Source organism: Stenella coeruleoalba, assembly GCF_951394435.1.
Source record: "Stenella coeruleoalba genome assembly, chromosome: 1".
NCBI lineage: Eukaryota > Metazoa > Chordata > Mammalia > Artiodactyla > Delphinidae > Stenella > Stenella coeruleoalba.
Genome location: NC_137169.1, coordinates 166,742,729 through 166,759,447, shown reverse-complemented (window position 1 = coordinate 166,759,447; position 16,719 = coordinate 166,742,729). Strand labels below are relative to the sequence as shown.

The 16,719-nt window shown below is 40.9% G+C and overlaps 1 long non-coding RNA gene and 1 pseudogene across 3 annotated transcripts; one reads left to right on the top strand and one right to left on the bottom strand.

Moving 5' to 3' along the window:
- The first annotated feature begins 83 nt into the window (after positions 1-83).
- On the top strand, positions 84-16,174 carry LOC307195552. Of its 2 annotated transcripts, XR_013830867.1 has the most exons (4): positions 84-758; positions 3,287-3,501; positions 9,576-9,728; positions 15,559-16,174. It is a non-coding gene; the product is annotated as an uncharacterized lncRNA (long non-coding RNA). The 2 variants fall into 2 exon arrangements; XR_013830866.1 differs by lacking the exon at positions 3,287-3,501.
- On the bottom strand, positions 9,725-12,194 carry LOC307194267 (small ribosomal subunit protein uS7m-like; annotated as a pseudogene). The gene is made up of 2 exons: positions 12,149-12,194; positions 9,725-11,237 (listed from the first exon to the last, which is right to left on the bottom strand). The product of its transcript is annotated as a small ribosomal subunit protein uS7m-like (transcript).
- Positions 16,175-16,719: the final 545 nt, after the last annotated feature.

Here is a 16,719-nt window from a genome sequence, read left to right as displayed (position 1 = left end):
CCCGGCCCCGCCTCTCTCCCCTCCTCCTCCGCCCGCCGGCCGCCCCGCGCAGTCCCCGGCGCCCCTCTCGGCCGCGCCGCGCTCTACGGCACCGCCGGTATCACTCCGCCCCGCAGGGAGGTTCCGGCCGCCGGGCGGGGGAGGGCAGGAGGGGCGCCGGGGAAGAGGGGGAGGGGAGGGGAAGCCCCGCTCGCCGACGGACCGGGCAACCCCAACCGAGCGCTAATAAAATCGCCGTAGAGGCGCGGCCGCCTCTCGGGCTTCCTTTCTAGGGGGCGCTTCGGAGCGCGGGCGGAGGCGCACGCGGAGGCGCACGCGAGGCATCCGGACTCTTTGCCCTATCTGGGCGGAAGGAACGCGGCCGGCCTGAGAAAGGGCCTGGTGAGACCCTAGGCGCCCGAGTTCTGGGAGCGGCCCCCCTTTTTTCTGGGGGGGTTGCGCGGCGCGATGTCAGGACAGGCCTCGGCAGGAGCGCGGCCCTCTTGAGATGCTGCGGAGGACCGGCTGCCCAGTTTCATGGCTTCTCCAACAGCGTCGAGCTAGGGTCGTGCGCTTGCCCGCGGTGGAGTCGGGCGGAGTAACAGGGCGGTCTTCGGGTCCCGAGGCCGAGGTGGCCGGAGAAGTAGGCTCGATCCTAACCATCCAGACGCTGCAGTTTTGTTTCTGATCCTCAGAACCGGGGCCTGATTCCCTGGAGAGACTGAGGCTTCCGAGATGAGTTTCCAGTGCCGAGCAATACAGCTGTATATTGCTAAAAGGTGGTTGTTTTTGTTGGGTTTTTTTGGTAACCTTTCTCCTCCGTTTTCCCTCTCTTACCTTTTTTTTTGTGTGTGTGTCTTTGCTATTTCATTAGGGGAGTGGGTGCTGTCAGTTGTTAAATAAAATTAGGACAGGGTCCTTGCCCTGTTGGTGCTTTCTCAGTGCGCCTGACCTGCGGTCGAGCCTTGGAGCAGAACTCTGGAGAGGGCGGAGGCCCGTAGTGGAGGTGAGGCCAGAGCTGCAGTCTGGCAGGGTTTCCAGCCTGGCAGGCGATGCGCTCTGTAATGCTTTCCTGAATTTCATTAGGCAGGAGTAGGAACTGCATTTTTCGTTCACCAGATTTGAGGACGTCTGCTCTGCGCCAGGCTGCCTGGCATTGGGGGCTACTTAGGATTTTCTTCTTTTTTTATTTTTTTGGGGTTTTGGTTTTTTTTAAATTTTGCTCACCAGTAAGTAGAAGTGAGGACTTGTTGTGAACATCTAGTATGCAGATGTATGCAGAGTGGTATTTGGGGTCCACAGTAAGGTAGTCTTCAAACACTTAAAAATAAAGATTGTCCTGGAAGATTTCTATAGTAGGTCAATGCAGAATGGATCGAACCAAAAATAAGCCTCTCTGGCCAGAAAATAGTTCACTGAAAGAAACAACATCCCTAAAGCAGGAATGTCTAAATCAGGAATTGAGCCAAGAAAAGCCTGGGAAGTAAGTATTTGACAGCGTCTCAGTCTAAAGGGGAAGGTCTCCTGAGCAGGTACAAAACCTATCCGGTTCTGGTAGTGGAGGTAATTTCATCTCTATCAAAACCTGATATGATGCCATTAAATATTTGAATCATAAAACTAAACCTTTTATTCCTTACCAAATACAGTTCTGAATATTATTTTAATTCCCATATAATTTTTCTACAAGGAATGTCTTCGCCGAATGAAATGAATAGTCGTTTCCCTTGACAGTTATATTTTTCATTGTGAATTAACACATTGGTACTTTGGTTTTCATACACAAGTTCTAATGATCATGATTCAGCATCTCTGGTCATGTAACACAAAGGCCAGACCCAGAACTGAGTGAATTCACAAAGATAAATGTCACTCTGAGGCTGCTTGGCCAGCCAGCTTTCTGACACCCCAACTTTGCAACACCTTCCAGCCACTTTTCTACAGAAAGGAATTTTCATATATAGATCAGGACCAAAACATTGTGAAAGTTTGGGGACTTCTGTAACTTTTATTTATTAGTAAAACCCTTAAAGTGAGAAGATTTCACGATTTTCTTGAGTATAGCAAAGAAGGCAGAGCAGGCCAGACTGCATTCTACTCGGATGAAGAAAGGGTCTTGGGGTATGGCATTTAAAAAAAAAAGGCAGGGAAGGAAGTTTCTGTTTTGCCCCTGAAGAAAAGGATTCTGAAGAATAATAATAGGCCTCAAAATGGTATCCCAACAGTGAACAAGGACAGTATAGAAAGAGAAAAGTTTTAAGAAAATTTGGGGGATGTCTGTAAGGGATTAGAGGAAGAAAAGAATCTGGCCAAGGAAGAAGCAAGCATTAAAAAGGGTTAATAATATCTAAGGATGCAGAGTCATGAGAGGGGTTTAAGAAAAGTCCTTTGGATTTGTTAACTAGAAGGATGTTGATTATTTTGTTTGGCTGCTTTTTTATTGTATTAAAATTTTCTAATATTATTTTCATTATATTTTAAGTTTGGAACAGACAGTACATTTTCATAGTTACAAAATCAAAATGTATAAGAATTTATAATTCACTATTGTGCTAGACCTCCCAGCGACTGTAAAAAGGCAAGGTAGAAATATATAAGGGTTAAAAAGAAATATGTAAACCTGTTATTTGGAGAAAGGGTGATAGTCTCTATATAAAATTATAATAATTTATAAACCATTTAGTATTAATAATGACTTTAGCAAGTTGATACAGTCAGTATGTAAAGATCAGTTATATTTTATGTACCAGCACTAAACAATTAGAAAATGAATTTTTTAAAAAGTGATACCATATACAAATGCACCAAAAATATTGAATACCTAGTGTATTCGTTTCCTGTGGCAGCTGTAGCAAATTACCACAAACTTGGTAGCTTAAAATGAATTCATCCTCTCACAGTTCTAGAAACCAAAAGTCTGAAATCAAGGTGTCAGCAGGGCCACGCTCCCTCCAGAGGCTTTAGGGGAGAATCTGCTCCTTGCCTTTTCCAGTTTCTGGTGTCTGCTGGCCTTCCTTGGCTTGAGGCCACAATCACTCCAACCTCTGCCTCCATCTTCTCATTGCCTTCTCCTCTGTGTGTGTCTTGAATTTCCCTTTTTCTTTATTATGTAAAGACACTACTGGCATTTACGGCCCATCTGGATAGTCCAGGATTATCTCCTGTCTTAAGATCCTTAATCATATGTGTAAAGATGCTTCTTCCAAATAAGAAAACATTTTACAGTTTCTGGGGATTAAGACCTAATGTCTTTGGGGCACCATCCCACCCATTGCACCTAGGAATAAATTTTTTTTTTTTTTTTTAGCGGTACGCGGGCCTCTCACTGTTGTGGCCTCTCCCGTTGCGGAGCACAGGCTCCGGACGCGCAGGCTCAGCGGCCATGGCTCACGGGCCCAGCCACTCCGCGGCATGTGGGATCCTCCCGGACCGGGGCACGAACCCGTGTTCCCTGCATCGGCAGGCGGACTCTCAACCACTGCGCCACCAGGGAAGCCCTAGGAATAAATTTTAATGAAAGAGGTACAAGAACTCTGTACTGAAAATTGTGTTATTGAGAGAAATTAGAGAAGACCCAAGTAGCTGGACAGATATTCAATGCTCATGGATCAGAAGACTTAATATTGTAAAAATGTCAGTTCTCCCAAATGATCTATAGGTTCAGTCTAATCCCTACTAGAATCCCAGCAGATTTTGTGTGTGTGTCTGTGTAAATTGACAAGCTGGCCCTAAAATGTATATGGAAAGTCAGAAGATCAAGAACAGCCAAGACAATCTGGAAGAACAAAGTTAGGGGATTTATACTACCAGATGTTAGAAAGTAGACCAATAGACCTGAATAGGGTTCCCAAACAGATGCTTATGTGAACATTTTACTTATGCAAAAGTTGTAAATAGATTGTGGACCTAAATGTAAAAGATAAAATAATAGTGTCTCTAGAAAATACTTACGAATATATATAGCAGCCTATATACATGCTTAGAGGATGGGGTGTCAGACTCTGAGATGAAAGGGAGACTTTATCTCTTGTGTGTTCTGTTCACGGTTGGACTCTTTTACAATTTGTATGTATTACTGTTCCGAGGAAATAAATATTTAAAGAATCACTTAATAGACAAAACACAGGTAAATATAGTTAAAAAAACAATATTAAGACAATGTAACAAAGTAAACAAAGTAATGTTACAGTTATTAGAAGCTGGGAAGTAGAATGGAAGAGGAAAGATGGAAAGGCGATAGGGGTTTTATCCTCATTTTACAAAAGGAAAAAAATTTAAGCATGGTGATGATTGTGGACTACACCTTGATTCGCCAACTACAATAGGCACACAGGAAGGACCTCCACAGAGGTCCTGTTTTATTCATTTCCAGGTTCATAGTGAGTGTCTTTATGACATCACTTTTGCTGAAGAGTTTATTGATTTGCTCTTTGGGTCTCCTTTATTTTTACTTTAGCAGTGCCTGTCTTGGAATAAGTTTAACTCCAAGACAGAGTCAGGCAGCATGGCCAGGAGACTACCCACCATTAAGCCACTTATGTTGGACCAGGTCTGGTGGGGACAGTCCACGCATGTTTTCAACAGGAAGGAGGAGCTGTGTGGTTTTGTTTTGTTTTTTAGAGCCCCTGATCCCCAGGTGGGGTGGGGTGGGGGGAAATCATACCTTAAGAGCTGAAAGAAACTTCAGAGTTCTGGTAACCCACTTTCTCTTAACCCCCTGGAATATTTACCATTTCTGAAGCTAGTCTTACAGCCTCCATTTAAACAGATACAGAGATAGGTAACTGCATCACAAAGTAGATCATTTCATTTTTTTAAAGATGTCTAGGTCTTAGAAAATATCTTTTTTTTTTTGACACTCAAAGCTCAACTACATGTAAGAGAAACCCCAAATAACAGTGTCAAACAAAATGAAAATTTATTTCTTTTCATGTAAAAGGGATCCAGAAGTTGAAACTCCTTGGCTGAAATAACAACTGCCATCAAGGTGTCAGGTACCCAGGCTTCTTCTCTCTTACCCCTCCTCCATTCCTGGAGTGTCACTTTTGCCCTTATGATCCAAAGTGGCTGCTAGAGGGCAGTCATCATGATCACACTCCTCACAGCAGGGTAGAGGAAGAAATGCAGGAGGGCACACCCCTTCTCTTTAAGGAGATTTTCTGGAAGTACCATATACCATTTATGCTGATATATCAATGTTCAGAACTTAGTCACATGGCCCACTAACCTCAAAGGAGGCTGGGAAATGTCAAAGTGCTCTGCTAAGAATCAAGGCTCTGTGGCTAAGGATGAAGGGAAAAATGAGTACTGAAAGGCAGCTAGCAAGCTCTATCACATGGGTCCTTTAAATATTTGAAAACAGCAATCATGTCCCACTTCAGCTTCTCTTTTAGGGTAAACATCATCATTCTCTTTGACAAATCGACAGTGATACTGTTTTCAGACCCTTCACCTCTTCAACTGTCCTGTTAACATGCTCTAGTTTGTGGTGAATACTTAGAATAAGACACCCCTCACGACAGTGTGAGATCTAATTGCTACAAAATCAATTTGAAATATTTTGACCCCTTTTCTTTGCACCATATTTTTATTAATCCATCCTAAAATTAGCTTTCTTGGCAACAACTGCACATGGTTACTAAATCTAGAATCAACTGCATCCTCCAGGCTTTTACATTTGTTAGTGTTTTGCCTGGTCTCTCCCCACTTAGACTCCAGTAGATTTTTTATTTTCCTTTTTCCCCCCCACTCCCCTCTCTCCTCAGTAAATGAGTTTAAATGTATTGCCATTTAATTTCACCTGGCTTGTTTTAGCTTACCTGAAACTTTTGAGAACTTTTTGAATTCTGACTTTCTTACCCAACATACTAAATGACTTGGCTGTGGGCATTTCTACCTGTGATAAATGAAATTTATCTTTAAGGTCAGGAACAGTGTCTTAATTTATATTCTCAGCATTGGGTACAATGCCTATGCATAGTAGATGTTTGTTTAAGGAATGAATTACGCAGTTAGACATAAAGAGCATTTTCTGGAAGAATTTTTTTTTAAGTTCTGGAATTGTTTGTGAAAGACGACTATGAAATCTTCCTGTCTTTAAAAATAATATAGACTTTTATCTGGGAGAATTATATTTAAATGTGTATACAGTCTTTTAAAAGTAGGCAGGTGATTTAAACAATTTTGCTAAACTTCTAAATCATACAAATATGATTTTATAATGATTTGTTTGGCTAAATTTTTTAAAAAAAGAAAGAAAAAGACTAGACAGTGAAAAGTTTAAAGTTTACATTTTAATTCTGCCCCGATACAGAATATACCAACTCATTCATTTCTTTCCCTTGGTTTCACAAATTATAAAAGAGAATTCACAAATCAATTTTTCTTGCTTAAAAAAGGTGTTTGCAAGAATATTCATTAGGGACTTCCCTGGTGGTGCAGTGGTTAAGAATCTGCCTGCCAATGCAGGGGACATGGGTTCTAGCCCTGGTCTGGGAAGATCTCACATGCCGCCAAGCAACTAAGCACGCAAGCCACAACTACTGAGCCCATGTGCCACAACTATGAAACCTCGCGCCTACTGCCCGTGCTCTGCAACAAGAGAAGCTACTGCAGCGAAGAGTAGCCTCTGCTTGCCACAACTAGAGAAAGCCCACGTGCAGCAACGAAGACCCAACGCAGCCAAATATATATATATATATATTCATTAAAACCAGTCTATAGGGAACTATAGAATCCAAATTGTGAGGTAATCTGAAGATCCAGGGATAAGATTAGATGTGTCAACCTCTGAAACGAATACAAACTAACATTAAATTGACTTGTGAAAGTAACTTGAAAATGTTTCAGAAACATGCTGCTCATGAGATTAGGGGCTCCTAAAATAAATTCTGGGAGATTGGAGATAGTAATCTAAATATAATGTATAGAATAATCTATAAATTTGGCACTTAGACATTGACAAAAACACAGTCATTGGCACATAGTAAATATTCAGATGTTAATTATTATTATTAAATATAGAGATTAGAAGTAAAATCAAAGCTTCTCCAGAACTGACCAAGGAGATGGCACCCCAAATATATACAATGGTCTCTTTTTTGGATAGAAATATTCCTAGAGATAACTATACAAAGAAAGAGGTTCCCTAAAGAATCTCGATTTATTAGGATATAAACAGGATTTTTAAAAAGTAACTGTTAAAAAGTCCCCCTTTCCCTCTGGATACAGGGTTTCTTAGCTACATCTTGATCTAATTCCATTACTTTTGGTTATCAGAGTAATGCGGTTCTGTTTAACATAGGCCAAATTTGTGGGGTTTGCAGTGGGTATGGGACCCTCCCCCCTGTCATCCCCCAGCCCTTTGAAGTGGGTCCAGGGAAGAAGAAGAATGGAGGCAGATTGTCTTCTTACTTCACTATTCTTAGGGTGGTAACCTTCACTCTGTCATTACTGCTGCTTCTCTAACACTCGCTGGTTATGGCAGTTCCAAATTCTGGGGGTGTTTTTGTTGGTCTTCAAAAGGCCTTTACCAGGGTAGGGGGCTGGGGGCGGGGTTGGGATGAACTGGGAGGTTGGGGTTGACATATATACACTAATATGTATAAAATAGATAACTAATAAGAACCTGCTGTATAAAAACTAAATAAATAAAATTCAAAAATAAAAAACAAAATAAATCCCCCTCCGCCTCAAAAAAGGCCTTTACCTCCTCCACTGTCCCTCAGCCCTTACTGTGGGTGACTCACCTTACTGGTCTGTAACCCTCACCTGGTGGGCAGCCCTCTTAAATGGAGTACTGAAAACATGGTAAATATAAAATTTATAGTAATGGGAGTTATTAATTGAGACAGTTATTAGAAATTATTACTTCTGAGCCATGAATTGCATTTTGAAACTAAAGTGTTTTAATTATAAGATACTTAAGCCTCTGTGAAGCATCCAACATTTTATAGTTTGAGATGTAATGATAATGGGTAGGATGAATTAAATTGTGAAGAAAAATCCTACCTTTGTTTCCAACATTTAATTTTATATATGATTTAAGCTAAGAATACTGCAAGGAGATGGATTATAAACAGAATGAATATATGCCAGTGTGAAAACCAGGACTTAATACTATTAATAAATACTATTGTATTAGAACTTGAGAAAAGCTTCTCTACGAAGAAGCAACAGGAAACAGTCAATTTTAGGGACCTCAGCATATAAAATAAAGGCTTGTTGCTATGAAGTCTCTGTCTCTTTCTGCCTCCCCACACACACACCCCTCATTTCTCATCTCTCAGCTCTATTCTCTCTCTGTTTACCTTCATTCTTTGTTACTGCAAGCAGCCACTCCCAGACAGGAACTTCCTTTAAGCTCATTAAATAGCAAGGAGTGCAGGAGAAACATGGTATTTTTCTAGACCAGTGGCTTTCAAACCTTTTGTTACCCACTGCAGTACGTATTATATTGTCAACCCAATACAGACATATAAATGTGTATCAGTCAGCTATTTGTAATAAAACAGCCAGAACATCTTAGGGATATACAAGAGCAAGCATTTCTTTCACTCACTTGTGTGTTGGTTAGGGTCAGCTGATCTATGCTGGACTCAGCTGGGTGTCATGGCTGATCTTGGCAGGGCTTGCTCATGGGTCTGTGGGTTGGTGGGTGGTTAGCTGATATAAACTGATCCTGGCTGGTGGGGTCTAGCTTGGGTGGTTCTGCCCCATGTGTCTCTCATCTTATTATTGATTCTCGTGGACTAGCCTGAGCATATTGTTCTTATGGAAATGGCAGAGGTGCAAAATAGTAAGCCCAGTTGCACAAATATTCTTCAAACCTTTGATCATGTCACATCTAACATTCCACTGGCTAGAGCAAGCCAATGGCAAGCCCTAAGTCAAGGACAGAAAAGTATACTCACGGAGATAAGGGGAATGAATATTTTTAAACAATAACCTATCAAAAATATATAAATATAACTGAATCAAAAGTTCCATAAAACAATTCTTAGCAAGTAGTTTGGGTCAAGATCTGTAGTTTGAAAAACCGTTTTCTAGAGGCATGTTGATTCAAACATACGTGATCTATGTCTTAGAAGTGTAATTTGAACACCAAACTGAGTTAATTCTGACAATTCTCTCTCCAGCCTCACTTGACTGGGGTAGGATGTTGGTGTGGGGACATAGTGAGATTTGCATTCTTGTCACTCCAATCAGTATTACTCGATGTGTAGTCCACAAACAAGCTAGTCCACTGACGGGTGCCAGTCCACAAACTGTTCATTACTAGACCGTGACCATAGTGAGGTAAGGTTCCAGAATATAAACGAACACACTGTTTATTTCATTGAGAAAAATCTTACTTAAAAAAACAAAAGTCCGCTGAATGAAACTGCGTGCTTATTGGTGTAGTTGCTTTACACTTTGATCAAACTTCCTTATCTCAATCTCTGGTCAGTAACAAACAGTTCACAGACCAGCATTACCCAAGGAAGACCCAGAATCTTCTAAACAGGAATCTCCGTGAAATAGTTATCTTGTGTATCTGAGACAAAGAAGGGATGTTTTGGAAAAGTAGATTCTTAAGCGTTTCATAAATATTGTAGGGGAAGAAACCAGTAATGAGAAAGGAGCTGAAGAAACAAGAGCAGAGAGAGATTAACTGATGGAGCAAAACGTTGAAGAATGAAGGAGCGACAAGGACAAGGTGGTCTTGACCAAGAGGCAGTACACCTCATCCTCCTAAAAAGGAGATACTGGTAGGTAAGTCTGTAGGAGAGGGTGCTGGACATTTGGGGTATTTCATGCCTGAAGGTATCATTGTTGTCTATGAATTAAGGGTCAAGATCATCTGCTGAGATGGCATCTTGTTACTGCCGTTTTGGAATTGGGGGGATTTGAATTAAACTCAATTGATTTAAAATCCTAGTAAGGATTTTGTTCCACTTTATTCTATTTACTTTATAAACATTCATTTTCCTATTTAACCTAAAAGGTTTTTTTTCTCACAACCTGTGCATTTAAAATAAATTTCTTTTTTTTTTCCACATCAGAAACTGCCTTTTATACATTTTGTACAAGGATCACTTTGGAACCAAGCATGTTTCCTCCAGTTGGTTTCAATGAATGGCAATGCCACATCACATGCTACACTAGCTCAGGATGAGAATTTTCTAATAAACTTTTTCTGATACTTTTTCTCCTTCCTTTCATATCACCCAAAGATCCACCCCAATCTGAAGGAAGAGAAGGGCTGGATGAGCCCTAAGTTTCTTGGGGGAAATCCAAGTTGATATGTCCCCTCTTTGCAAGGAGATGGGGCAGGGAGAGCGAGTTCTAGCCCCCAAAGAAAGGATTAACAATCAGTAAACATGCTGCTCCATCCTTCTTATGAGGCCCGCCTGCCCTTGAAAGGGAAGTATACGCTTAACCCACAGGTGTTCTGCAACATGGAGGTGGCTCACGCTGTTTCTTGCAACAGAGCGCGCTGTGTTCTTCCGAGCTCCTCCGCCCACCCCTTACCACCAGCGGTAGTGGGCCCGCGCGCGGTTAGCCTCGGCCGTCTTGTGCGTGTCGTGCTTTCTGTTTATCACAGGGCCCCGCTTGTGAAAAGCCTCCAGCAGCTCCCGAGACAGCTTCTCCGGCATCAGCATCCGCCGGAGCTTCATTCTCCCTACATGCAGTAATCATCCACTTCATGGCCAGGAAGTGGCGACGCTGGTCGGCTAGCGGCACAGGGACCTGATAGAAATGGCCACCCTTGAGCATGGGTACCAGCCCAATCACAGGCTCACAGTTTTTCAGTGCTTGTTGGAAGATGGTGTAAGGGTTGCGTTCAGTGGTTGCCTGTTCTTCTGCAGAAGCAGCGTGGTACTTCTCAAACTGCTTCCTTTTCACAGTTTCCAGAGTCTGCGTCATGAGGGATCTGGCCAGTATTTTGTTTCCTCCTTTCATCATCATGTTGGTGAATTTACTGATCACTGGGTCTTCAAACACAGAGCTTGTTTTCGTCGCTGGAGCAGCTTTGATAACCGGAGTCTTCCTGAGCTCCCGCTCATACTTTTCCTCCTCATTCAGCTCGGCCGAGGGCTTGCGGTAATATGCCTTGTCAATCTGGGGGTCCTGGTATTCAGGACCATAGCGGCTCCACCTCACCTGGGTCAGCCCTGGAAGCCGCAGGACAACACTCCGCACGCCCAGCAGCAAGCCCGACCACCCTTGTGCAGCCTTCACCGCGGCGGCAGCCAACTTGGCTGGCCAATAAATTTCTTTTCCTCAATATTTTGTTAGTAGAATCATCAAACATACAGAAATGTAGAAAGAATTATACAGGGAGAATTAATTTACCTACCACCTGGATTCTACAATTTATTTTTATGTTATGTCAATCTCAGTTTGAGGCCAATTTGGAAATGGGGTTTGCCTGGTGGCGCAGTGGTTGAGAGTCTGCCTGCCGATGCAGGGGACATGGGTTCGTGCCCCGGTCCGGGAAGATCCCACACGCCGCGGAGCGGCTGGGCCCGTGAGCCATGGCCGCTGAGCCTGCGCATCCGGAGCCTGTGCTCTGCAACGGGAGAGGCCACAACAGTGAGAGGCCCGCGTACCGCCAAAAAACAAACAAGCAAAAGCAATTTGGAAATGGAATGGTTATTATTTTGTTTACCGAAGTTAGTAAATACTAGTGAAGACTCTGGGAAAGGAATCATTTCTAATTCAACAGGTCAAGTATGAATGTTCTTGGCTTCTGTTTTGATCAGGGTTCTTCAGAGAAGATGGATCTATCTATCATCTATCTATTTATCTATCCATCTATCTATCATATGTATATTGGCTCTTGTGATTATGGAGGCTGGAAAGTCCCAAGATCTGCAGGGTGAGTTGGCAAGCTGGAGACCCAGGAGGGCAGATGGTGTAGTTCTAGTCCAAAGAGCCAATGATTCAGCTCAAGTCTGAAGGCAGGAAAAATGCTGATGTGCCAGTTCAAAGGCCATCAAACAGTAGGAATTCTCTCACTTAGAAGAAGTTCAGCGTTTTTGTTCTATTCAGGTCTTCAACTGATTGGATGAGACCCACCCACCTTGGGGAGAGCAATCTGCTCTACTCAGGCTAAGGATTTAAGTGTTAATCTCATCCAAAAACACCTTCACAGAAACACCCAAAATAATGTTTGACCAAGTACCTGGGCACCCTGTGGACCAGTCAAGTTGACACATGAAATTAACCATCACAGCCTCTTTATGCTATGTATACTAAGGAGAACAGTATTCATCCCCAACCTACCTCTCAGGTTGCTCCTTCCCCACCCTCCCAGAGGAAAAATCATTGTAACACTCTTGTTTCTGGAAGATATGGCATATTTACTTTGTAAGTTTTGTGAACCCACCACTGAATATGCTTAGGGGTTTAACACCTCACTGTGAATAATACTATTTTAAACAAGTCTTATGTAATTGTGTATTTTTTTTCTCTACAAACACATATAAAACTATTTTCAATTTCTGTGGAATGGAATAAAATATAAATGTACGTGCAATTATTTTAACCAACCAAATGTTTTAAATTTTTAACTATTATAAAGCAAACGCTGTGTTTTAAGGTGTTAAGTTGTTAGGTTTTCAGACTAACTCAGTCTTCATATTTTTCTTCCTATTTATTAATAAACCAGAAATGGCTTTCCTGGTTCTTAACTTTTTTTCTACTTTTTCACAATTTCTTAGTTTGAAGGAGCAAGTAAGTCACAAACTACATTCAGTGAATCTAGAGTCTTTAAAATTCATTTCTTCATTATTCCACAAACATTTATCTATCATAATTTTGAGCTTCTGCTGTACAATGAAGTGAATCAACTACATGTATACCTATATCTCCTCCCTCTTGGACCTTCCTCCCACCCCTGCATCCCACCCATCTAGGTCATCAGAGAGCACGGAGCTGAGCTCCCTGTGCTATATGGTAGGTTCCCACTAGCTATCTATTTTACACATGGTAGTGTATTTATGTCAAACGTCATCTCCCAATTAGTCCCACCCACCCCTTTCCCCCCAGGTCCACATGTCCATTCCCTACGTCTACATCTCTATTCCTGCCCTACAAACAGGTTCATCTGTACCATTTTTCTAAATTCCACATATACACATTAATATACGATATTTGTTTTTCTGTTTCTGACTTACTTCACTCTGTATGACAGACTCTAGGCCCATCCACATCTCCACAAATGACCCAGTTTTGTTCCTTTTCATGGCTGAGTAATATTCCATTGCATATATGTACGACATCTTCTTTATCCATTCATTTTTGGGACATTTAGGTTGTTTTCATGTCCTGGCTATTGTAAATAGTCCTGCAATGAACAATGGGGTACATGTGTCCTTTTGAATTATGGTTTTCTCAGGGTATATGCCCAGGAGTGGGATTGCTGGGTCATTATGGTAGGTCTATTTTTAGTTTTTTAAGGAAACTCCATACTGTTCTCCATAGTGGCTGTATCAATTTACATTCCCACCAACAGTGCAAAAGGGTTCACTTTTCTCCACACCCTCTCCAGCATTTATTGTTTATAGATTTTTTTTGATGGTGGCCATTCTGACCAGTGTGAGGTGTTACCTCATTGTAGTTTTGATTTGCATTTCATGTGCCTCTTGGCCACCTGTATGTCTTCTTTGGTGAAATGTCTATTTAGGTCTTCTGCCCATTTTTTAATTGGGTTGTGTGGTTTTTTGATATTGAGCTCCATGAGCTGTTTGTATATTTTGGAGATTAACCCTTTGTCTGTTGCTTCATTTGCAAATATTTTCTCCCATTCTGAGGGTTGTCTTTTCATCTTATTTATGGTTTCCTTTGCTGTGCAAAAGCTTTTAAGTTTTATTAGGTCCCATTTGTTTATTTTTGTTTTTATTTTCATTACTCTAGGATGTGGTTCAAAAAAGATATTGCTGTGGTTTATGTCAAAGAGTGTTTTTCCTGTCCAGGCTTACATTTAGGTCTTTAATCCATTTGGAGTTTATTTTTGTGCATGGTGTTAGGAAGTGTTCTAATTTCATTCTTTCACATGTAGCTGTCCAGTTTTCCCAGCACCACTTATTGAAGAGGCTGTCTTTTCTCCATTGTATGTTCTTGCCTCCTTTGTTATAAATTAGGTGACCATATGTGTGTGGGTTTATCTCTGGGCTTTCTATCCTGTACCATTGATCTATATTTCTGTTTTTGTGCCAGTACCATACTGTCTTGATTACTGTAGCTTTGTAATATATTCTGAAGTCAGGGAGCTTGATTCCTCCAACTCTTGTCTTTCTTTCTCAGGATTGCTTTGTAGACCTGGTCTCTAGTGATGGAGTCTGTGAGTGCACAAGGACGTTAAATACAGGGGTGAGGGCCACACTAGGATGAGCTTCAGTAGCTATGGAAACATGGAGGGGGGATCCTATAAGACTTTCTGTAGGACCTGATGTCTGAATTGAGTCCTGAAGAACAAGCACTAGACAGCCAGATGGAATAAATAGAAGGGAGTATTGGGCAAGAGAGGAACAGCATGTGCAAAGGCCCAGGACCTCCATCTTTGGGTATTCTAGTCCATCTTTTCTGTGTTTTTAATCTCTGTCTTTCCATTTGGCCCCTTTTCCATGTCTTATAAACATGTTAATGTTTCTTATATTCAAAAGCAATGCAAAAAATAATCCCTCCCTCAACATTGTGTCCTCCTCAGGCTACTGTTCTATCTTCCTCTTTCTCAATGTAGGCATGCTCCTTGAAGGAATATAGGACCTACCTCAAGTCCCTTACCTCCCGTTCCATCTTTAACCTGAGGACACAGGAGACCTTCATGGAAAAGAGGGGAGGGTTACAAGTAAAAGAACAAATGGTAATTCTGGAAGGTGAAGGATAATGGGAAGACAAGAATTCACCCTGTATGTGTTCAAATGAAAGTTCTGAGAACTTTGGTAATGAACAAAGAAGAAAGACTTTTGAATAACTTTCCAGATGTGTTCCAGGCAATTGTGATAAAGAAAGGGGATTTTGTTGAAGTTTTAAGTAAGTTTTCTCCTTAGGGATTTTCTTCAGAGGGTATAGTAAAGATCTGAATTTCTATTTTAATTACTTCAGGTTGCTGGATTTGTGATTCTTTTAATGCTAGAACTGAACCGCACATCTGCCTTGTATTATGTGGATTACATTTCACTTTTAAGCTAGTAAATGCAATATTGGTTTTTTTTTTTTCTTTTTCTTTACGCGGGCCTCTCACTGCTGTGGCCTTTCCCATTGCAGAGCACAGGCTCCGGACGCGCAGGCCCAGCGGCCATGGCTCACAGGCCCAGCTGCTCCACGGCATGTGGGATCCTCCCGGACCGGGGCACGAATCCGTGTCCCCTGCATCGGCAGGCGGACTCTCAACCACTGTGCCACCAGGGAAGCCCCAATATTGGTTTTTAAAAAATTTTTTAGTGTTTCATATACTATGATATTTTAAGGTACCAGAAGATCAGTATTTTTTGTTGGAATAAAACCATTATTCTAAAAATGTCTGAAATTTGAGTCATTTACATATTAAACTGGATTACAATTTCTAATCAAACTGTTTCACTTATTTAGATAAACTTCTTCACTGCCTCCATAATTCTTAAGAGGAAGAATTAATGACAATTGAAAGGAAAATCTCCTGTTGGAAGAATAATACTTACTTGTGTTCCAGGAACTTCTGAACAAATAGAATATGAAAATGCCAGTATTGAACCTAAGGCAAGAAACTCTCTGCATGGAATCCCACCATGAAACTGAAGAAGCCAAAAGAGAACTGTAATATCTCTTTTAAAAGAATTAGAACAACAGCTTGCTGTCAACAAAAAGATCACAACCCATGGAAAAGATAGCTATTAAAAATATGTCATCAAAGTCAACAAGAGATAGAGACAGAGACAGAGATCTTTGGAGATGGAGTAAAAAGAAAATATATGGAGTTAGCTAATAACCAATATGTCCTCTTCCAACTAGTGTAGAATTAGAAAGAGCTTTCTCAGCAACTGGAAAAATGTGCACAAAAATAAGTTCACTGTCTAATAAAAACCAATTGACACTTAAAGAAACATCTTTCTTTAAAAAGAGATATCATATTTCATCTTATATTTTTCATGATTAATTACATTTTCTTTATTTCATGTAGTGTGTATATTAGTTTGTAACACTTTATTTTACCGGCCAACAACTGATATTGGTAATGATTTATATTTAATGTTTAAATTTTTGTAATTTTTCATTTTACTTAATGTATGATTTTAAAATTTAAACTGCATTAAATACCTAGTATTACATTTTAATTTTATGAATTAAAAAGCTTCAAAACAGAAATACTAGTATGTTAGTTATTATTTGAATCAAGTATCCCAATTCTGCTATTATGCATGTTCTCTGGTATTGCAATGATTTTTTTAAAGATGAAGTTCTCTCATAAGATCATCTCTGATTCCACCCCAGGGAAACTATGGGTTTTACTCCCTTGAGTAGATTGTGCAGATCCGTTGATAATAACTACAATACTTCATTGAAATGATGTATTTATCTGTTTCCCTCTATTGTGTCACAAAATCCTTGAATATTTATAAAACAGGAAGTAATTTTCTTAATTACAATGGGGAAATACTCTTCAGGTTTGTTGAGTGTTTGTTTAGTATGGGGAAGGACCTGAAAGCTACACCAGCTCTGGATATTACAACGAAATTGAGTTGTGGACATTCCCTGGGACAGACTGGGCTTCCC